The sequence below is a fragment of the Muntiacus reevesi genome, chromosome 9, assembly GCF_963930625.1.
Source record: "Muntiacus reevesi chromosome 9, mMunRee1.1, whole genome shotgun sequence".
NCBI classification, from domain to species: Eukaryota; Metazoa; Chordata; class Mammalia; order Artiodactyla; family Cervidae; genus Muntiacus; species Muntiacus reevesi.
The window spans coordinates 31,470,279-31,494,521 of NC_089257.1; positions in this window are offsets into that span (position 1 = coordinate 31,470,279).

A 24,243-nucleotide genomic window follows, 5' to 3' on the forward strand; every position below is an offset into this window, starting at 1 on the left:
ATAAAGACCTTAGTGACTCAATTCCCATATATCTTTCTTGCCTTATCATTTGTCTTCCCTGCTTCTCATTCTATTTCTCTAGTAACTATTTTTCAGTTCCTCAAGGAGACACGCTCCTTTTTTTTTTAACATGGGATCTAATTTACATACAAAACATGCACCTTTTTTGTATACAGTTTTATGAGCTTTGACAAATGAAAAGAATTATGTGACTAACATCATAATCAATATGTAGAACATTTCCATTACCTTCCAAATTTCCTTACAAGCCTTTGTAGTCAACCTCTTCCTGGCTTCCAGGTCCTGGTGACCAATGATCAGTTTTCTGTCCTATAGTTTTCATTTTTCCAGAAAAACCTATAACTAGAATCTTACAACATTGGAGCCTTTTGAGGCTGGATACTTTTACTTAGCATAATGTTTTTGAAATGCATCCAGGCTGGAGCGTGTATTTATAACGTGTTCCTGTTTACTGCTGTAGTCTTTCATTGTATAGATATACCATAGTTTATCCATTCAATAAATAAAAGGCATTTGCATTGCTTCCAGTCTGATGTAATTATGAATAAAATCATTATAATCATTCACATTCAAGTTTACTTTTTCACATTCAAGTTTTTATGAATAAAAATTATCACCTCAGAGAGTGATTTCTCAATTGTACCACAACTGTGTGTTTAACTTTATGAGAAATTGCCTTTCAAAATTGTTTTCCAAAATGGCTTACTACTTTGTTTTCCCACAATATCCTTTCCTAATGGTGGCCATTTTGTCTTAATATTACTCCACTCCTCTCCTTCACTCAACTTACACATACCTATACTTCAGATTAAAAAAAAATTTCTGGAGTATGTTTGATATACTTTAGATTTTAGTCTGGTGATTGCTTTCTTTTGGCAAAGGATCTTTGCTGACCCTAGTCTGCGTGTGTGTTATGTTGCTTCAGTCATGTCTGACTCTGCAGCCCTATGGGCTATAGCCATCCACGGGATTCTCCAGACAAGGGTACTGGAGTGGGTAGCCATTTCCTTCTTCAGGGCATCTGCCTAACCCAGGGATTCAAACAGTGTCTCTTATTCAGGGATTCAAAGCAGTGCCTCCTGCTTTGGAAGACAGGCTCTTTACCACTAGCACCACCTAGGAACCCCGATCCTAGGTCTAGATTGTTGAATCTCCCACATTCTCTCATATCATTTGTATCTTTTCAATTAATACATAATTTAAAAGGATGTAAAAATAAGGTTATTTCTGTCTCATTTGAGTTGAGCTTGCAAGATTATAGATGCCAATAACTCCAGCATACAGAGGGATGTGTTACACTACCCTGGTAGAACTTACAAGGAATTCTCTGGTGGCCCACTGATTAGGATTCTGCACTTTCACTGCCATGGTCTGGGTTTAATCCCTGGTAAGGGAAGTAAGAACCCACAACCAAAAAAAAAAAAAAAAGAAAAAAATTTTATTAAGGAGGTAGCCCCTATCTATTTTTTTTCCAACCATGGCTTAGCACTTATCCAAGGATATATAAGAGAAAGCAAGTTTGGGAGAGAAAATTTATTTGGAAAAACAATTAGGAGTAAGGCTACATACTCTGTTCTTCACAGGGCAAGGAAACAACACTTCCATTGCTGTTCAAGGCAAGTAAGAAGGGATTCCAGAAGGCCACTTGGACAGCTTGATCTTTGTTCCCTAATGTCTACGGAAGCACAGCAACTGATGCCAAATTCTTTTCTGGAAAGGCCTAAAACTGCAAGAGTTTAGACTAGAGAGCTGCTGTGATGGTGGGGAGAGAAGAGGTGACTCCATTGGGATGTCATGGATATCTAGGATTTTCAGGGCAAGGGATGTATGATTATTTCTTGTGGACCAACTGGGGACTACGTAATAGAAAACCTTCCTGTACCCATTATAAAAAGAATTGACATGAGCGCAGCATAGAAGGGTAATGAGACCTCTAACAGAGTGTGTCAAGCAGATTCTCTAGTGAAGACATTGTCCATACCAAGGAAAGGGAAGACGCAGAATCCCCACATGATGATGCGTGCACCCACAAATGCACTCCAGGAAGAGCAAATGCAGATTATGGCTGCACCAGTAATGCAGAAGCTTTGCTTATGATCCCATTTGCCTTATTATCCTCAGGTAAACATGATCAACTCAGAGATAGTAATACCTAGTGAAGGGGAAGAGCATAAATACTCGGAGAAAAGGGATTCAATGAGACAAAATACAAATTTTATGTTTTAATTTCAGCCATTCATGGGATTTAATCTTGTTTTAATTTTGTTTTCATTTATATTTTCTCTGGATGACTTGGTTAATATATATTGATATAATTTCTATTCAGAAGACTGTATTTTAACCTAGATAGGATGAATTAAGGCAAGGAATGTAGTTCTTGATCCTTCTAGGTTTTCTGATGTCCTATGGATTTATTTCTGAGAAAAACTGCATTTCCAAATGCAAACAATTATGTGATCCTATCAATCTTTCTTTAATGCATATTTCCCTTCCTTGCTGGTCCAGAAAATCAATCCAACCAATTAATGTGTTGGAGAATGGAAAAAAAAAAAAAAAAAAAAGGATGATGCTTTTGTATGGTAGCCCTTCCTGTCACTTACAAATGCCTCTTAAATGTTTCAGGGAACATTAGCATGAGTATGTGAGTATGTGAAAGTCTGTCCCCAGGGAGCAAGGGGTAGAGGAAGGAAGAAGAATGAGGTTGTTCAGGTGGGTCCAGTAGAAGGCCTTCAGGATGTACAAGATGAAGTTGCTACTTCAAAGCTTCTTTTATCTTATTGTTATTATGGCATTAGGGGAACAGAAAAGGAGGAAAACAAAGCCAAACTTCTCATTTCAGACACAACATGTTTTCTGAGATTGTTCGTGAAAGTGTACTGTAAAAAAACTACAATTCCCTTAAATTTGATTGAAAAAAAGTAGGAAACAATTTTTTTTTTTGGTGGTAGCTAGAAAGTGGGGTACAAAATAAGCAGAGGTATACTTCCCAGTGATCATTTTCTTTTTATAGGATACTGGTCAAATGCTTCAATGCAACAAACTTGCTCTCAGCCAAGAGAGAATTAAGAAGAAAATACAAATAGTCATAACCACATTTTAGAGAAGGAAATGGCAACCCACTCCAGTATCCTTGCCTGGAAAATCCCATGGACAGAGAAGCCTGACAGGCTGGAGTCCTTGGACTTGCAAAGAGTCGGACACAACTTAATGACTGAGCACACAAACCACATTTAACCGGTGCTAACGATGTCTCAGACACAGGTAAACAATCGTTTCACACACACTGTCTTATTTAATCCTAAATTAAACTCATGAGGTTAATTATGATTATTGTGCTAGGTTTATAGAAGAGGAAATTGAAGCTTAGAAATGGTGAGTTACTTGCTCAGCATCACACAATAAGTGGCTGAATCAGGCTTCCTAGGTGGCCCAGTGGTAAAGGATCTACCTGCAATGCAGGAGTTGCAGAAGACTTGGGTTTGATCTCTGGGTCAAGAAGATCCTCTGAAGGAGGCATGACAACCCACTCCAGTATTCTTGCCTGGAGAATCTCATGGAGAAAGGAGCCTGGTGGGCTACAATCCATAGGATCACAAAGAGTCGGACACGACTGAATGGAATGCACACACACTGGGATTGATATTGAGAACATTGAAAACTCCAGGCTTGTGGTTCTAAGCCTTGGACACACTCTTCCAGCCTGGGTCTCCTCAGGCTAAGGTAGCCTTGCATTGCCTTTGTCCTTTCCAAACACTTTAAACCAGCCCCACAGGCCCACCTTTGCAGGACTATGTTAAAAATTCTCATCAGAGGTAGCTATGTTATTTGAGGAACCAGTGTAACATGAGAATGTTAGCAGGGGTTGGAGAGGTCAACTTTTCTTTCCATGGAGGTGCCACCTCAAACCAAAGCAGATGGGTGACTACCAGGAGATTGCAACTCCTGCTTCAGGAGCATCCGGAAATATGAGGAGGAAAAGGTCTCTGCCAAGTTACACGCTGAATGAGCCAAGGCATTGTCACATAAATTTGGAGATGACTGCCTTCTTGCCTTGCCCAGTGATATCACATGATGTACACACAAACTTAACCCACCGGTAACCATACCCAGGCCCTTGTCAGGGGCCAAGTGGTAGGGAAATATAGCCCTCCTTATCCACTTCCCTGGTGGCTCAGATAGTAAAAAAAATCTACCTGCCATGTGGGAGACCTGGGTTTGACCCCTGCATTGAGAAGATCCCCTGAAGAAGGCAATGGCAACCCAATACAGTATTCTTGCCTGGAGAATTCCATGGACAGAGGAGCCTAGCTGGAGCGGGGTTTGGATTCCCAGCCAGAGATGGGCTGGGTCGCCATGTTGAAGTGATGAAAGTGCTAGATCCTAGCCACTAGACCAGTGGTCAGTGACAGGAACCCGACCCTTTGGTTTCGAAGAAAAGAATTCCAGAAACAGAAGGCAGTGAAACAAGTAAAGACTTTTATTAAGAGGAAAGCGAATACAGTACATGTAGATAGGCACATGGGCCGACTCAGGGAGAGAGAGTGTGTCACTGCGTCGTGGCCTTGTGGTAGTTTGAGTGACTTTTATGGGGTATTTCTTCCCAGTTTCCTTTGGCCAATCATCTTGATTTGCTTGGTTCACAGTCCATATTTGGTATATCTCGGGATCCTCCCAAGTGTGCACACACGTCTCTTAGCCAAGATGGAGTCTATCACAAAGGCATATGGGTGGAACATAACTTGACGTAACTCCCCTTTGGCCTCCAAGGAGCATTTTTTTTTTTTTTTTTGTGCATGTGTGGTTGGGGAGGTCTCCTGACTTCGGGAAGGAGAAATATGTGGTTTGTGCAGGATCCACCCTCTTCCCTTAATTGCCCTGCTATTCTTGTCTTGGAGTTTCAGTCAATAGAGAATGAATCTCCAATGACTTTACCCTGGGGGGGCGCCTGTCTGCCTCCTGACTCAGAAGGAGTGGTAATGGGATGAGCACGTGGAAGGGGAGATCTAGATGATTCCAAGGCACCAGACCACAGAGACTGGGTTACTGAGGACCCATCCCAGAGAGGCAGTGGGAAGCAGCACTGAATATAAGCTAAGCCTCCAAGTCCCCAGTGCATCCTCCGTGGCCCTATTAGATTTCACTTACAAAACATAAGTTTAAATATAAAATTTTTAAGTATTTCAAGGTGGCAATTGCAAAAAGTGAAATCCCAAGAGTCGGGTTCTTCTGAGCACCTGGCTCCTCTGAGCTTGGTGCCCTGTGTGATTGCAGGGCATGGTTACATACCTATGAAGCTGGTCCTGGTTTTTATTTTGAGTTTAGTAAAAGAGGGTGTGAGGAAGGGTGATTTGTTTAAAGAGATTGTAAACTGACACTGTACAGATTTGTTGTTTTGGTGGCAAAACAGTTTAATGTTTAAAAGTCTGAGTTTAGATAGGTTCAGACATGGAGTTGAGTCTCAACTCTTCATACATGATGACCTGAGAAAATATTTCATTCTCTCAAAATCTGTATCTTCCATTGTAAAATTGGATTAAAGCACATGACAAACTTTGAGCTTGTTAAAAGCATAATTTTTAAAAAAGATACAGCACAGCATCTGGCACATACCATGCAGTTAATAAATGTTTGCAATTACTATTATTGATAGCTGTGATTCATTTGAATTTGGAAACTTAAATAAAATATTAGTAAGAATTCTTGTCTCCTGGATTTTTTCTTACCATAGAGGTACATCTAAAAATCCTGAGAAATTTAATCATCATGCTAATAAAAAGCATTGAGTAGTGACTAAGTACCAGGTACTGCCTAAGTATACTCGTTTATCTTACTCCATGCTCATAACAACTTTTTATATAAATTCTGACAAGTCATTTTATAGATGAAGAAACTGAAGGTGAAGAAAGCTTAATAAAGACCCAAAATTTAATCTCAGGCTTCCCATGGGGCTCAGTGGTAAAGAATCCACCAGCAAGCAGGAGACATGGGTTCGAATCCTGGGTTGGGAAGATCCCCTGGAGGAGGAAATGGCAAACCACTCCAGTATTCTTGCCTTGGAAATCCCATGGATAGAGGAGACTGATGGGCTACAGTCCACGGAGCTGCAGAGTCGGACATGACTTAGCAACGAAACAACAGCAACAACAAAATTTAATAGCGGATGAAAGGGTTAAAGTCTAACCTTCAGTCTGTCTGACTGCAAGGTCTATGCTCTTCATCCCTAGGTCACATTGTTGAGAGATGTGACCCTCAACCCTGGCTACTTACTTAAAATGTTAAAAAAAAATGCACATGTCGAGGACCCAACCTTGATTATTTTAAACAGAATACTGAGGGATGAGAACCGGAGAAAACAACAACAAAAAATATATTGATGTGTTTCTGGTGATTCTCATGTGCCTGTTAAGATTAGGAACCAATTGGTCTAAGTGGTATGATGCACCCAGAAAACCCATACTTTAATATATTTTATATTTAGTCATATTAGCAGGCCATTTTTAGTTCATGAAGGTTAACGGCAACCCCAACCTATTGTTTTTATACTTTTTATCTGAAGAGTATTTTATTAAGGCAAACATCAATGAATATCCATTGGAAGAAAGCAAAGTTATTCTTTTTTGCACAGGAAGAAAGAGTTGTTATTGTCATGACCTTGAATAATCTTTTATAGATGGGTGTGGGAGTATGATTTATCTTTTCAAACTCAGAGAAGTAAAAGCATCTGTGTATTGACCTGAAAGAATGTGTGGAAAACATAGGATGAGGAGAGGAATTACTACATAATTTGAATCAGGAAATGTCAGGGTGGGTGGATGTAGGATGATGGAAAAGGAATGTGTCATGAATACTTCATAAGTGAGCCCCTGCCTCCTCATTTGTATGTGTCATTTATAATGGGATGAATAATAGTGTTAAGATGTGTGCTCTGTGATATGTCCCTTTATCCAAACAAATACATGGCAACCCAGATAAAACCATTACCCAAGGCCAGCACATACAAACCAGAGGTGTGGTGTTGATGATTCAACCCCAGTGCCAACTAGAGGGTAATTTTCCAGATAACTGCCTAAATTCTCTCATTTTACTCAGAAGAAAGAGGATCATAAACAAAGTAATGAGAACCCCAAATGTCCTACTCATTAATTTTGTTTTCCAGCATAACTTCCTAGAGTAACGTACAATCAAGGGACTGAAGATGTGTGTAGATACAAGTGATGGTACAGAGAGATGCTTCCATCCATTTAAAATAGGCAATGACCTGAGCAAATCATGTCCAAGGACACCAAGCAAAGTAAAACCCTACTGAAAAACTGTCACCATTACATATTGTGTTGGCCAAAAAGGTTGTTTGGGTTTTTCCACAAGCTGTTATGGGATGAACTTTTTGGCCAACACAATAATTTGTATATCTCTAAGTCGAGAAAACATGAGTTCGATCCCTGGGTTGGGAAGATCCCCAGAGAAGGAAATGGCAACTCACTCCAATATTCTTGCCTGAAAAATTCCGTGGACAGAGGAGCCTGTCACACTCCTACACTCCAAAGGGTCACAAAGAGTCAGGCACAACTGAATGACTAAGCACAGGAAGTCAAGGAAAAAGCCTCAAATAATGAGTGTGATAAGGAAGTAAGGACAGGTCTCCATAGAGGGTATTAGGAAAACCCTGTTTCTGGAAAAGAATATCATCATTATGCTAAACAGAAGTATCAAGTACACTGGAATTCTGCTCTAATAGCATTAAAAACAGAGCCAAATTCATGACAATCTAGAAGGTATCTCTAAAAAGAGTATAGGTTTTTGAATCAGGGTGTAGCTTGAATTCAATTTTGATTTTTCTACCACTAGCCACATGGCCTTGGGTCACTGACTTTGTGTATTTGAAATTGATTTTCTTTATCTGTAAAATGGGAATAAGAATCAGCATTCAGGGTTATTCTAATGCATACAGATGATATCAAGGCTTCCCCCACTGCCTCAGTGGTCAAGAATCTGCCTGCAATGCAGGAGATGCAGGAGACATGGGTTCAATAGCTAGGTCTGGAAGGTCTCCCAGAGGAGGACATGGCAACCCACTTCAGTATTCTTTCCTGGAGAATCCCATGGACACAGGAGTCTGGTGGGCTACAGTCCATGGAGTTGCCAAGAGTCACACACACACACACACACACACACACACCACCAGGAAATGACATGTGCTGTGGAAACAAGCCAACCTACAGAAGTCAAGAGAAATTCCCATTGGCAGCAAAAGCCCAATGCCCCCAAATATGGTAATAACTAAGTATAATTCACATGTCAGCAGCAATAGTCTTTGATCTATGAGGTACGTCAGCAGGTAGGAAAAGTAATGCTCAGGAGCTCACCAGAGCTGTTGGCATCCTGTCATTTCGTTAAGATAAGATTTCCAAATTCTGGTTCAGGTTTTGGAGCCCCAGGCCCTAGGCAGAAGAACAAAATAGCTTCATAAAGATAAAGATCAAGGGAGGAGTCCACATATAAGAACTGTAGTACAGCTTAAAATTTAAGAAGTGAAACAAATCCCAATTTTAATATTCAGGTAAAATAATGGCTCTATATGCAACAAAGATACTTTGATGCAGAACTGCTGTTACTACTGCTATTCAGGCATAATATTTACTCTTCCTAACAAATCCACACGACAGATAAAGAAATTATAACTCAGTAAGTCCAAATGAATTTCCCAAGACCAGATAAGTAGATAAGTGAATTCCAGATATGATATTCAAATCCAGGTCCATCGGCTTTAAAAGAATGCATTGCACCTACACTGTTGGTGGGAATGTAAGCTGGTGTAGCCACTATAGAAAATAGTATGACAGTTTCTCAAAAAACTAAAAATACAGTTGCCACATGACCCAACAATCGACTGCTGGGCAAATATCCAGACAACAATATAATTAAAAAGATAACATGTTCCCCTATGTTCACAGCAGCATTATTCACAATAGATAAGACAAGGAAATAGTCTAAATGTCCATTGACAGATGAAGAGATAAAGAAGACCTGGTACATATATACAATGAAATACTACTCATGCGTATAAATGGACAAAATAAGGCCACTTGCAGCAACGTGGATGGACCTCAATATTCTCATACTAAGTCAGACAGAGAAAGACAAATATCATATGGTATCACTTAATAAATTCCACTTAATGGAATCTAAAAAATGACACAAAAGTAAACTTTTATGAAATAGAAACAGACTCACAGACACAGGGAACAGACCTATGGTTGCCAAGGCTGAATGGGGTGGGAAAGGGAGGGAGTGGGAGTCTGGGATTAGCAGATGCAAACTGCTATAAACAGGATGGATAAACAACAAAGTCCTACTGTATAGCACAGGGAACTATATTCAATATTCTGTGATTAAACCATAATGGAAGATAATATTTTAGAAGTATATATAGGTAAACTCACTTTGCTATACATCGGAAATTAACACATTAAAAATCAACTATATTTCAATTTAAAAAAATTGAAGAATGAGTTGAACTAATGTATAGTTTGCCAATCTTAAAAGAAAAAAAGATAGCAAAAAGCAACAACAAACACTCCTATTTTGACTCAGAATGGTTTTGGCAGCAGGTGGCAAGTTTAAACATGCAACCAATGATCAAATGCTCTTGCTGCAGGAAACTGGATCCTGGGAGTCTAACATGGTATGACAGTTTGGTCCCTAACCTAAAGGACTTCAAAGTCATGCAGCTGCAACTTCTTGGTATGATTGACAGTAGTTGTTTTCATGATTTTCTGTTCTTCACCATTGTTAGGGGCCTCTGGAATCTCATGAACTTCAGTGCAGTTCATTATAAAGCATGTGACTTTATAATAGAATTATCCTGATCACTGGGTTTCTCACAATATTTAAGTCAAGTGTTGTCCTTGCCTCCACGATTATGGAAGTTTCAAATATTGGCATACCCACTAAATTAATTCCTTTTCAGCTCAAGTCATTTCCTGAAATCTGTAGGGCTAAGGGTTTATTTTACTTAGCCTCACTGGGGCTTCTGAGCTCTCTTTGGAAACACTTTCCTCCGTGCTTCACTGTAATTAATGTTCAATGGTGCCTCTGGCTCTTCTGCCTGAAACTTCAGAAGCATGTGCAAAGGTCCAAAGGAAGAAGGCTATCTTCTCATTATTCCACCCTGGAAATGTCAGGGAGGCACTTAATTCCCTTGTAGACTGGAAGAGGAGCAGGTCAGAAGAGTCTGAGCTTTCTTCATTCCTGTGAAGTTTGGCGGGGGTCAGGGTTTGAAGAGAAAGGGACACTCCTTTCCTCCTCTTCAAAATTCTTCTTTTAAAAAAATTCTTCATGGGATTCTGAAGAGGTGATGGAGTAGAAAAACAAAACCTCTCACCTAGTAAGCAGAAAATCTGTTCAGTAGATACTAAAGAAATTCTCTGTAAATATTTTTTAAACATATTGTATGCCACAGGAATAATCACTTACTATACTTACCATTCTCTTGTCCATCTTCATCTGTTCAGATCTATAATGTTCATTCTACCTGAGACATTCTTGAAGGAGTCATAACAAAGTGCAATTATTATAATTTAATTGGATATCACTTTTCCCTGGGTAGCTCCCTAAACCTCTTCTTACTCGTCTACATGCCTACAGGACTTAAACACACCTGCCACAATACTTAAATTTCAATCTCAGAAAAATATCTCAGAAAAATACTGGAATGTTTTTCAACAGAAAAACTAAACAGCAATAAGGAATCTACTTTCAATGGTATATTAAGGGAGGTATGATGACACTTCTCACCAAACAAATAGTTTACAGAGAAACTGAATCACAGTTTATTTCTTTTAGGAAACTATGTTTTCTCCATTTAAAAATATATCAAAGATAGCTATTCTCAGTGATATCCAACATTAGCAGGTAGACAATTTACAGGAGATGAATTTCCCACCTTTGGATGCTGTAGTGTAGTAAATTGGTGAAGGCCTCTTGAAATTACTGAGCTCATCACATGCACAAATGCAGAGAATGCTATTTATGTGTCTTTGTAGCTTGCAAATTTAATGAGGCTGAGATCTGAAGAATAAAAATATTTCCACTACAAAAATGAAAAAAATGTTGGAATGAAATCTAGGTTCACTGCATGTCTAAGATCCCAAGACCCAAACAAAATTTTTCTTCCATAAGATCATATGGAGGGAAAATGAGTCAATGTTCATTGGAAGCTTTGTTTAAAAGACATCAAAGGGATGCTGACAATCTTACCATTTCACTCCTTTCCCTATCATCTGTATAGACATAATATGCTCTACTTTCAGGAAACCTGAAGCATCTTATAAATTGTTGGTACTCCTCATGGAATGAGGATTGTGTAATTATTGGCCTCAAATGTATAAACTATGAATTAAGTGTCACTTGAATGGAAAATTATTTGAAGAAAGTACACCATGATTCACTTCTAATGAATGCTTTCATACATCTCTGCAAATGTATTCACCCAAAGAAGTTCTCATAGAAGCAGGCCAAGAAACTGTTCTTTCTTGTGATATTTTATCTAGCAATTTTTAAAGTCAAATAATTCACTAACACTAAGAAATTTCCTTTTATTTTTAAGTAGCACACAGACATTTCCTGTGCTGGGTTACGTCTTACCAGATAACCAACTGAAATTAAAATATTTTCCAGCTCACAAAAGCATATTCCACAAAAGACAAAGAGATGTGATAGAGATATCAAAACATAAACTATAAGCTTTGTTATTTAAGCCCCCCTCAAGCTAATAATATGCACCATACCTCCTTTTAGAAAGTGAGTGCCAACTGAGAGTTACTCAAAAGTAAATATTCAGAATCAGATTCACTGTTTTCATGGTTCAAGGTTATAGCATTTTTTTTTCTTTTTTAAACTTTATTTTTAATGGAAGGATAATTACTTTACAGGGCTGAGCTGGTTTCTGCTATACAACAATGTGAATCAGCTATAAGTACACACATATCCTGTCCCTCCTGAGCCTCCCGCCCACTGACCCCCCATCCCACCCCTTTAGGTGGTCAGAGAGCACAGAGCGGAGTTCCCCGTGTTGCACAACTGCTTCCCACTAGCTGTTTCACACACGGTAGTGTATGTGTCAGGGCTACTCTCCCAATTTGTTCCACCCTCTCCTTCCCCTGCTGTGCCCACAAGTCCATTCTCTACGTCTGCATCTCTATCCTTGTCCTGCAAATAAGCTCATCGGTACAATTTCTGAGAGAGACATAAAAGTATAAACTACATACTTTGTTATTAAACCCACCTTCGCCCATCGATGTGCACTCTCTCTCCTCTTAGAAATGAGCACCAACTGCTAGAAGGTTCCCTGATAGCTCAGACAGTAAAGAATCAGCCTGGGATGCAAGAGGCCTGGGTTCAGCCTCTGGGTCGAGATGATCTTCTGGAGAAGGAACTGGCTACCCACTCGAGTATTCTTGCCTTGAGAATTCCAATGACAGAGGAGCCTGGTGGGCTACAGTCCATAGGGTTGCAAAGAGTCAGACACAATTGAGCAACTTTCCGGTTGCTCATTACTCAAAAATAAACTTTCAGAACTGGATTTATTGGTTTCATGGTACAAGGTTATAGTATTTTATGATTAAAGACAAACTATGGATCTTGTATATAATGAAGATAGAAAAACAGTCAAACAAAAATAATCTGTGCACTCTTGGTTTCTAGTATTCAGGAGTCAGTTCAGTGTTATTCATTGATGATATATGATATTATCAAGGAGAGATTGTTGGTCTATGCCAAATTGCAGAGGCCCTTCCCTGCTAATAAGAAAAGTGAGGACTAATTTAACAGACAAAGAGTCAGTAGTAACAATTGACCAAAGGGTGCTGTGATCAGTGTTGTGTTAAGGAAAAAAAAAAAAAATTGTGACAACTTTTTATCATCTGAAAAATGGAAAGGCATTCAGAGCTTCTGGTTTAAATTTTAGTTTTTCAAGTGAGAGACGATGAGGGACTAGATTTAATGCAGTGGTACGTGAGATAGACAGAGGAAAATGGATCTAAGAAATCTCTAGTTATACTTGACAATCTTCAGTTCAGTTCAATCACTCAGTTGTGTCTGACTCTTTGCGACCCCATGAAACGCAGCACACCAGGCCTCCCTGTCCATCACTCCCAGAGTTTACTCACACACATGTTCATTGAGTCGGTGATGCCATCCAACCAACTCATCCTCTGTCGTCCCCTTCTCCTCCTGCCCCCAATCCTTGCGAGCATCAGGGTCTTTTCCAATGAGTCAGCTCATTGCATCAGGTGACCAAAGTATTGGAGTTTTATCTTCAACATCAGTCCTTCCAATGAACACCCAGGACTGACCTCCTTTAGGATGGATTGGCTGTACCTCCTTGCAGTCAAGGGACTCTCAAGAGTCTTCTCCAACACCACAGTTCAAAACCACCAATTCTGTACTCAGCTTTCTTTATGGTCCAACTCTCACATCCATACATGACTGCTGGAAAAACCATAGCCTTGACTAGATGGACCTTTGTTGACAAAGTAATGTCTCTGCTTTTTAATACCCTGTCTAGGTTGGTTATAACTTTCCTTCCAAGGAGCAAGTGTCTTTTAATTTCATGACTGCAATCACCATCTGCAGTGATTCTGGAGCCCAAAAAAATAAAGTCAGTCACTGTTTCCAATTTCCCCATCTATTTACCATGAAGTGATGGGACTGGATGCCATGATCTTAGTTTTCTGAATGTTGAGCTTTAAGCACACTTTTTCACTCTCCTCTTTCACTTTCATCAAGAGGCTCTTCAGTTCTTCTTCACCTTCTGCCATAAGGGTGGTGTCATGTGCATATCGGAGGTTATTGATATTTCTTCCAGCAATCTTGATTCCACCTTGTGCTTCATCCAGCCCAGCGTTTCTCATGATGTACTCTGCATATAAGTTAAATAAGCAGGGTGACAATATACAGCCTTGGTGTACTCCTTTTCCTATTTGGAACCAGTCTGTTGTTCCATGTCCCATTCTAACTGTTGCTTCCTGACCTGCATACAGGTTTCTCAAGAGGCAGGTCAGGTGGTCTGGTACTCCCATCTCTTTAAGAATTTCCCACAGTTTATTGTGATCCATACAGTCAAAGGCTTTGGCATAGTCAATAAAGTAGAAATAGATGTTTTTTCTGGAACTCTCTTGCTTTTTCAATGATCCAACGGATGTTGGCAATTTGATCTCTGGTTCCTCTGCTTTTTCTAAAACCAGCTTGAATATCTGGAAGTTCACGGTTCACTTACTGCTGAAGCCTGGCTATGTATTGCTTATATGAGGAGAAGGGATTATCGAGGAGGTGAACATCAAGAATGATATCAAATGGCCTAGTCTGGGAAGCTGAATCAATGGTTTTAAGAGAGCAAGGGATGTAGAGAACAGACTTGTAGACACAGAGGGGGAAGAAGAGGATGAGACAAATTGAGAGAGTAGCATTGATGTCAGTCATGTCCAACTCTTTGTGACCCCATGGACTGTAACCTGCCAGGCTCCTCTGTCCATAGGGGTTCTTCAGGCAAGAATACTGGAGTGGCTTGCCATATCCTCCTGCAGGGGACCTTCCCAACCCAGGGACCAAGCCCAGGTGTCCCAAACTGCAGGCAGATTCTTTACCATCTGAGTCACCAAGGAAGCCCAGATATTTGACTACCGTATGTACAATAGATAGCCAGTGGGAAGCTGCTTTATAATACAGGGAGCTCAGTGCAGTGCTCTGTGATGATGGAAGGGGGTAGAACAGGGGGTGGGAGGGACGTCCAGGAGGGAGGGGGTATATGTATACTTAAGAGTTGGTTCACAGTGATATACAGCAAAAACTAACACAACATTGTAAGGCAATTATCCTCCAATTACAATAATTTTTTTAAAAAGAGAGAGAGCAAGGAAGGTGGAGAACAATTAGAAGAAGAGATGTTCTATTTCAGAGGTGCCCACTTTCAGATGCCTATAATTAAAGGTGATATATAAAATGTGTATAAAACCATGTCTGGAATATAGGAAAAGACACTTTCCTTTCCCTTTCCCTTCCCTTTTTGCTTTGGGAAGCTGATGGGACAATTTCAGAGGATGAATCAAATATCCCTGAGGAAGGTGACCCTCTGGCTGCAGCTGCACTATGGATGCCTAAGTGTCTCTACTATTGGTTCCAAGTAGTTCAGGGCCCGTAATTTGGATCCACCATACCCTGCCCATCCTCTGAGTTTTAAAAAGGAGGGAATGCTCTTTGATCATATTTTGCCTCAACCAATATTGCCAGAAGGTATATCTTAAAAGTAGAAAAAAAAAAAAGCAGTAGAAACCAGAGAAAGATTAGAATACCTTGTAACCTTGAATTATAAAAACCCAGCCACTTACTTTTATACTCTTATTGTCATAGTCTGGGAATTTTAAATGCTTTAATTCCAGTGTGGTTGAGTACTCTTTCCGAGTACTGAATTAGTACTGAACTATTTTTGTTCTCAGCAATTGGACTAATAAACTGTGCTATTAAAATTGTGTTTTAGCATTTTCTTTCACCCTTTAACATCTACTTGAACTGCTAGCCCACAACTTTCTTTATCCTAGTTAATTCTCACAACAGTATTGGAATCTAGCAGTTTTTCTTTCTGTGCTTTCTCTGCTTAATTATCTACTTGTGGAATACTAGATAAAATCTAAGGTAGCTTCTAGCTTTAATGTCATTAATCCACAACATGCAAAGCTGTAAAAGGAAACACTTCGTGGAAAAGACTAATTATACAGATATCTTTTATTAAGGGAAGTGTCCATGTTTGTGGTTTGTGGGATGGAAAATGTGAAAGTTACTCATCAACCCTGGGAAGAGAATTATCATGGGGCTTCATTTCTGGAAGTCTTCCCTGTTGGAGGTAAGATTTTAGAAAACCTTTGAAAATGAGGAGAGGAGGTAGACAGAGTAAAAGTTTATTCCAAGAATAGCATATCACATGAGTGAAACTATAAGTGAGAAAAGCATCGTAGGGGACAGGGTAGGAGGTGAGAGTGGCGAGGGAGCAGTGGGTTCTTGGCTCCTCCACACCTTCTGTGTGATAATCTAAAAAGCCTAAAGAGTGGGGGATGGGAAGGGTGTGTGGGCAACTCCATAGGCCATCTAGGGAAGCCCTTGAATGGGATCCTTAGAGTCTGGGCAAAGAAGCACAAACGTTAAGGTCTTCACTAAGATAAGGGAAGGTTCTCAAGGCAGGTTCTCAAGGCAGACCATACCCCCATGATTTGGTCAGCTATCCAGGAGGAAGGAGCTATTACGGGAAATATATGAAATCTTAGCATTAGGATACACTCAGAGATTGACCTAGAGAAAACATGAAGTTGATTTCTCCCCTTCATAGGGCTAGGGTGTCATAGGATACTGGGGAAAGGAATTCAGCTGGAGGAAAGGAATATTCTTTGTACAATGATGGGATAAAACTGGGCTAAAAATTAGGCTAGGGACTTCCCTGGAGGTCTAGTGGTTAAGACTCTGCCTTCCAATTCAGGGGGTAAGGGTTGGATCCCTGGTAGGAGAACCAAGAACCCACATGCCATGGGGTGTGGCCAAAAAATGTGGGGGAAAAAAGTAGGCTACATGTAGAAGCTTTGGACCAAACAATTTTGGTCAAGTCCTTTAATTTCTAAAGCCAAATCTCCTAAACCTGGGAGTTTGTTAGAAATGCAAAACCTGAGGCCTCACCCCAGACCTACTGGCCTAAATATCTGTTTTGAAAAATACAAGGCTCAATTCTCTTCTTTTCAGTTTTATCATCTGTGAAATAGGGGGAATGGTTGTTTAATAAGGATGTTGTCAAGATAAAATTACATTTCCAACATGTTTAGTACATACACTAAACACTTGGCAGAGTGCATATAAATAATTGGAGGTAAATGTGTTACTGTTAGTCATGGCAGGATATATAATTATTTTTAAAAGCACAAGGATCTCAGCTTGGTGCTCTGTGGTACCTAGATGGGCGGCATTGAGGTGGGGAGGGAGGCCCCCGAGGGAGGGGATATATGTATACATATATTAATAGCTGGTTCCCTCTGTTGTACAGAGGACAATACCACAACATTGTGGAGCAATTATATGCCAATCAAAAAACTAAAAGACATATGTTTAAAAGAATAGCTAAATCCTACATCAGACTTGGGGACTTTGATTTCTAATCCATTAAAAAAAAAAAAAAAACCAAAACCTGATCTTGCAAGCTACTGATTGTCTGCAATTAGACCTACTTTCAATAGAGAATGACCAGGTGAATGGATTTATTTTGAGTGGCACCTAAATTGGCTGAATTTTGCTGAGAGATTATTATTACATGAGGTTTCTGAATCATTTTCAGTATCAGTGACTAAGAAAAGGAATTGTGAGCAAAGAAACCAATTGTCAGATTAACACAGTTCTAATATGCAATGCAAATATTATGCCACTGAAATAAAAGTGCAAACCTGCCCTTAATTACTCAAACCATCTCTCCCTGGGACATAAAAGGGTTTGTTTTGTCGCTTAGCTTTAATTTATTCCAACTATCCTTGATCAGGTTTGCAAATGGGTTCAAAAGACCTTTAGGCCTGACAATGTTTTAATCAACCCCCAAATTGTCTTTGCTCTTCCAGCTAGGTTTTATAGAATTGCTGCACTCTCTGTCCCTAATCCACTGCAATATCTGCTTTAAATAGAGAAAAAACAATTATTTAAACATCACAACCTCTATAATAGACCAAATCTTCAAAGACAGCCTTGATTCTGATGTCCTCATACAGGAAAGTAGGGTTAACAAAACAATCATAATGATAATGATCACTACAGTAATAATACCCTCAATAGCTATGGAATGTTTCATTCCATCTTCTGGTCTGAAATGCCATCTTTTTTGATACACCCCTAATTTTACCTTTCTGGCTTCCTCAATGGCTCAGTGGGTAAAGAATCTGCCTGCAATGCAGGAGACATAGGAGACTCCGGTTTGATCCCTGGGTAGGAAAGATCCTGGAGGAGGAAATGGCAACCCACTCCAGTATTCCTGCCTGAAAAATCCCATGGACAGAGGAGCCTGGTGGGCCATAATCCATGGGGTCACTAGAGTTGGACACAACTGAGTAAATAAGCACGTAATTTTACCTTTAGTGGGAAACCACCCCATTGAACTTAAAAGATATGTATCAAACTGTCCACTCTACATCCATAACTTGGATGGTTATGGAGTATCTCAAACCTAACCAGCCCAAAGAACTGGTTTCCTGTAAAATACTGCCCTCCTACCATCCATCTTCATAAATGGCACCTACATTTTCAGTATCATTTGGATGCTTTCCCCCCCACATCTCATCTTTTTATCAGCAAATCCTGCTATTGCTATCAGTCTGGAATTAGCAATCATCTCCTTTCCCACTATGCAATTCTGTTTTTTCAGGAGGAACTTTTATTAACATCTTTCATGCCATTGAGATAGCTAAAAAGTTTTATAATTTTGAAATGTATGAAGCCCTCTGAAGAACTGTAGAATCTACTAGTCACAATTCATGAAATAAAAAATGTAATATAGAATGTAAAGTAATCAACTGATGATAGGACAAAGAGATGACAATTTAGGCTTTAAAAATTGACTTTAAAAGCCCAAATGATATCTGTGTGTGTGTTCCTGTGTAATAGTAGGAAAAAAGCATAGAAGTATATGGGAATTCAACAACAGCTTCCGATGACAAGCATTTATTAAATACTTAATGCTGGAGGATGTCTGGGGCTGTGCATTAAGAGAACAGTAATACAAAGATGAACGAGAAAAAATGTACATCCTCAAGGAACTCTTATTCTAGGAAGAGAGTCAGGGAAATAATTTCAACAAGCATAGGCTCAATTGTCCAAACTTACTGTAATAATTCAGAACACTGTTCACCTGGTGGGAGCAGCCCAAATAGATAAGGAAATAAATGAACTTTATACGGTAACTTAGCAAAACCAAACTCCATTAGTAAAGTCAAATATCACAGGGCTTACGATTTATCAAATCCCATAGCTATTCTTGGGTTTCCTTGGTGATTAAAACAGCAAAGAATTCGCCTGCAGTGCTAGAGACCTGGGTTCGATCCCTGAGTTAAGAAGATATCCTGGAGAAGGAAAAGGAAATCCACCCCAGTGTTCTTGCCTGGGAAATCCCATGAACAGAGTAACCTGGTGGGCTGTAGTCCATGGGGTCACAAAGAGTCGGACACAACTTTGCAACTAAACCATAGCTATTCATATTTTTTAAAAAATAACAAAGAACAGAGCCTTGTAAATGGCCAAGGTTTTTTTTTTTTTTTCAAACCTCCACATATCTGATATAATTATTCTGTGATACAAAATGCCTTCTCATGGTGAAAGGGTTTCCAGAACTGAGGTTAAAGTCTCTATTAGGTTTATTTCCCAGGATAGTCTGTGTATTTGGGTGATCCATCCTTTAAAGACATGAACACTGCATTGGGTTATTCCAGTAAATCAAGTAAGCTACTGAGTGATACAGTGCTGGGAGCACTAAACTCCTTGTGAGCTTTAATTCAAGAATGACATAGAAAAGATGGAGCACCAGAACACAAGCCAAGCTTTGGAAGCTTTTCTCATGTACTCAGTTGTGTTTAAAATACGTTTATTATCACTGACAAGAAAATGATTCTGCTAGAATGCAATCATTGTGGAAACTAAACACAGCCCTAAACCCAAAGCCACCGTTTACATTACAGTACTGTTTATCCATCAGATGCTTTTGAGGACCTACTATGCCTTAGACACTCTGACAGAAAGAAAAAAACACATGCACACACAAATAAAACCCTGGTGCGAGTCTCCAAAAGTGAATAGATTAGTGACAAATACTCTTGAACAATCAATTAACACATAAAATACTCACTTTGATGGATGTAGGTACAAAGTATTATAGATGAGAGTCTGTCTCAAAGATACAGTGAAGCTGAGTTTGAAAAGTGGAAAACAGTTAGGCTAGAGACAAGTGATAGAGTGGGTGATTTAGAAAAAGAGCAGAACTTTTAAAGGCATAGGTATTGGAAAGTGCTGAGAGGGCACTTTCTCTGTTTCATAACACCTGGCATTCCTTTTTAACTGTTGCTTAAACATGACATTTAGCAGAACTTTCAGCCACTGGACAATCAGAATGATTTGTCGTGGTAAACAGGATGGAACAGTTTCTTAGTCCCTATGTTAGATAAGACTACAGTCTAAGCAGTAATAATTTATTTTTTCTATTGTAGGTATTACAAGAGGTGATCTTTCTCAGAAACATGATTTTCATTATTTTTATGGATTGTTGACTATAAATGACATAAAAGAAAAATTCATATGCAAAGAACACTTCTTAATAAATTATATAGATTCTATTAATTGATTTTTCATTTATTTATTAAGACCACAGATACCAGATATCCACCACTGAACCAGAGTCTAGAGATAACAGAAACAGATAACATATAGCCTTAAGCCTTCAAGATTCAAAGTCTACTGGGATATTCAGATACATTTACACAGATATTTATAAAACAGTGTGATCAATGTAACAAAAGCAGCAAATGGGTAACAGCAGCACAATCAAGAGTGATCTAACAGAGTGGATAAATAAGGGGGAAATTAGTAAAACGTGACTTAGCTTTCGAGAAATGAGAAAGTGTTTCTAGGTTATGAAATAGCACAAATAATGAAAAAGAAGGTAAAAAATAACAAGGATTGGTAGGGAAGTTCCATAGAAAATTTGCTGTGCAGGAAGCCTGCTCTCACCCAAGATGCAGGTAATGACTTATAATGTATTTACACTTTCAGTGTTTTGTGTTCTTTTTTGTCTTCACTTTCAGCTAAGCAGCATGATTGCACTGTAGCCTGCTTTATATGGCTCAGGGCTCTTTAACATGCAATAAAAGAAGCAATGCTTTTGATACCATTGAACAGCTGCTGTTAAGAACACGATTAACAAATGAGTCAAAACGTGCTGCCGAGGGTTAGTTAATGCATTGTATCAGTGTTAATTAAAGTATTATTAAAAGGCTGACTGTTGCCTCTCATATTCCTGGAATTTACACACACACTTCATTAATCTTTGCCCTCCCTGTGGGGTAAGTCACTGCACCTGTTCATCTACATAAGCAGAAGTATTGCCTGCCAGATAGCTGGTGTGCAGCTAGAGACATTCAAGGATGACATGTGGCAGATCAGAGAAATACCCCTGTGTTTGATAGAGATTTTACTTTCACCTCATTTTGGTGACCACACCCTGGCCTTTTCTTATTGCTTATCTGAGCAAGAAGATATTGCTTATCTGAATTTAGAGAGAGACTCACTGAATTCCTTCTATCAAATGACATCAACATCAATTTCAAACACTCATGTTGTGTCACAGGCATATTCTCCAAGATTCAGAAGTTAAAATACATGACAAAAGTGCAAGTATTGGGAGAACTCTCTCTCTGCAAAATAGAGGACTCTCTATTTTACTTGGTGGAAATATGGCTGAGCAGAGAAGATAATAAAGAGGTGTAAAATATTGATAGGGCATACAACGCACAGGCTCCTGTGCAAAGGGTTATTTGGAGACATGAGAAACAGAATCTCTCTAGAGATGCTTGAAAGTTAGATTTTGGAGCTGTAAAGGGCAAGTAATAAAAATAGCAATAATAGTAGCTACCACTTTTGGAAAATCTACTTCATTAGGTGCTATGTTTTGAACTTTGGATATATTTTATTTCACTTAACCTTTACTGGCATTCACTGGAGGTCAAAATTATTCCCAGCTTCAGGTAGTGGAAAAAAACCCACCTGCCAAATCAAGAGACGTAAGAGACGTAGGTTCAGTCCCTGGGTCGAGAAGATCCCCTGGAGGAGGAAATGGCAACCCACTCCAGTATTCTTGCCTGGAAAAATCCCATGGACAGAGACGTTTGGCAGGTTATATTCCATAGGGTCGCAAAGAGCTGGACATGGCTGAAGTGACTTGGCACAGCGCATACAGTTGAAGATGCCCAGGCTCCTGTGATGAAGTGACCTGCCCACTCTACCACAGCTAGAAAGAGGCAGAGTTGGGTTCTAATGTAGACGGATATACCTCTATCCACTGCACTGCTAGCCACTATCTTGAACTGTTTATATATACATTTGGTAGCAATCAGCTACCCATAATATCCCACCTAAGATTCCAGTCAAGACAACCTACTGGGCTTTCATAAATTGTAAGCACCAATCCTATGGATATTATGCTTCTGCTAGGACTGGTTTGTGTCACAGGCATGTTCTCCAGATTCATTCAGCTTCCCAGGTGGTACCAGTGGTAAAGAACCTGCCTGCCAATGCAGGAGAACTAAGAGATGCTGGTTCTGTCCCTGGGTCGGGAAGATCCCCTGGAGGAGGACTGGCAACCCACCCCGGAAGTCTTGCCTGAAAAACCCCATGGATAGAGAAGCTTGGCGGGCTATAGTCCATGGGGGCAAAGAGTAGGACATGGCTAAAGTGACTGAGCACAGCACGACCGGTTTGTTAGAAAGTTATTGCTGGAAGAATAGAATTAAAGGTCAGTGGGTGGAGGGTGGCTAAGGGATGATTGCTTGTCAATCAGAAAAGTTTACAGGAAAAATATTTGAGTTCCCCAAACTCTAGACTCTGACCTTTAAGTTTGTAGGACTAGATCCTCAGCTCTGCCATATCTGTTCAAAAGTGATGTCTTCTGAAATCAAATGGCACTGTGAAATTATACCAGTAAGAGGCTATATCCATTTAATAATGTCTCCCATTTAATAATGTCTAATATTAAATACAACTGTAAATCATATCAGAATGGCCTATTTCAGCCAAGCAACATGTTCTTATCCTTTAGGACACTAGGCAGGAAGACAAATTACAATCAGAAGACTGCCTAGTGAGCATGGCATCAGAGCAAAAGGGGTTGAATGAATACACCTATTTCCTGTTTATAGATATTGGAGAAGGAAATGGCAACCCACTCCAGTATCCTTGCCTGGAGAATTCCATAAACAGAGGAGCCTGGCAGAGTTGGACATGATTGAGCAACTATCACTCATATAGATATACCTTCCAATTAGACTAGATTACAAATGATTAGAGCATAACACCTCTCTTGGATCAAGGAGAAGAATGCTGACAAAAATTTTGTTTTTAGCCTCTTCTTTCCTCTGGGCTCTATATTGGTCACTTAATCCTTAAAGCTCAACATTCAGAAAACTAAGATCATGGCATCTGGCCCCATCACTTCATGGGAAATAGATGGGGAAACAGTGGAAACAGTGTCAGACTTTATTTTGGGCTTCAAAATTACTGCAGATGGTGATTGCAGCCATGAAATTAAAAGATACTTGCTCCTTGGAAGGAAAGTTATGAACAACCTAGACAGCATATTAAAAAGCAGAGACATTACTTTGCCAACAAACTTCCATCTAGTCAAGGCTATGGTTTTTCCAATGGTCATGTGTGGATATGAGAATTGGACTATGAAAAAGTTGAGTGCCCGAAAATTGATGCTTTTGAACTGTGGTGTTGGACAAGACTCTTGAGAGTCCCTTGGACTGCAAGGTGATCCAACCAGTCTGTCTTAAAGGAGATCAGTCCTGGGTGTTCATTGGAAGGACTGATGCTGAAGCTGAAACTCCAATACTTTGGCCACCTCATGCGAAGAGTTGATTCATTGGAAAAGACCCTGATGCTGGGAGGGATTGGGGGCAGGAGGAGAAGGGGATGACAGAGGATGAGATGGCTGGATGGCATCACCAACTCGATGGACATGAGTGTGAGTAAACTCCGGGAGTTAGTGATGAACAGGGAGGCCTGGCATGCTGCGATTCATGGGGTCGCAAAGAGTCAGACATGACTGAGCAACTGAACTGAACTGAACTAATCCTTCTGTGGCTTACAGAAACACAATCAAATTCCAATGATATATTTCTGAAGTTACATACTAGTTAAGTGTGCTAACTCGTGCGTGTGTGCATGTTAAGTCATTTCAGTCATGTCCTACTCTCTGAGACCCTATGGACTGTAGCCCGCCAGCCTCCTCTGTCCATGGGATTCTCCAGGCAAGAATACTGGAGTGGCTTGCCATGCCTTCCTCCAAGAGCTCTTCCTAACCCAGGGATCGAACTTGCGTCTCATGCCTTCTGCATTGGCAGATGGCTTCTCTACATTAGTGCCACCTGCAAAGTCCCTGTTTACAAC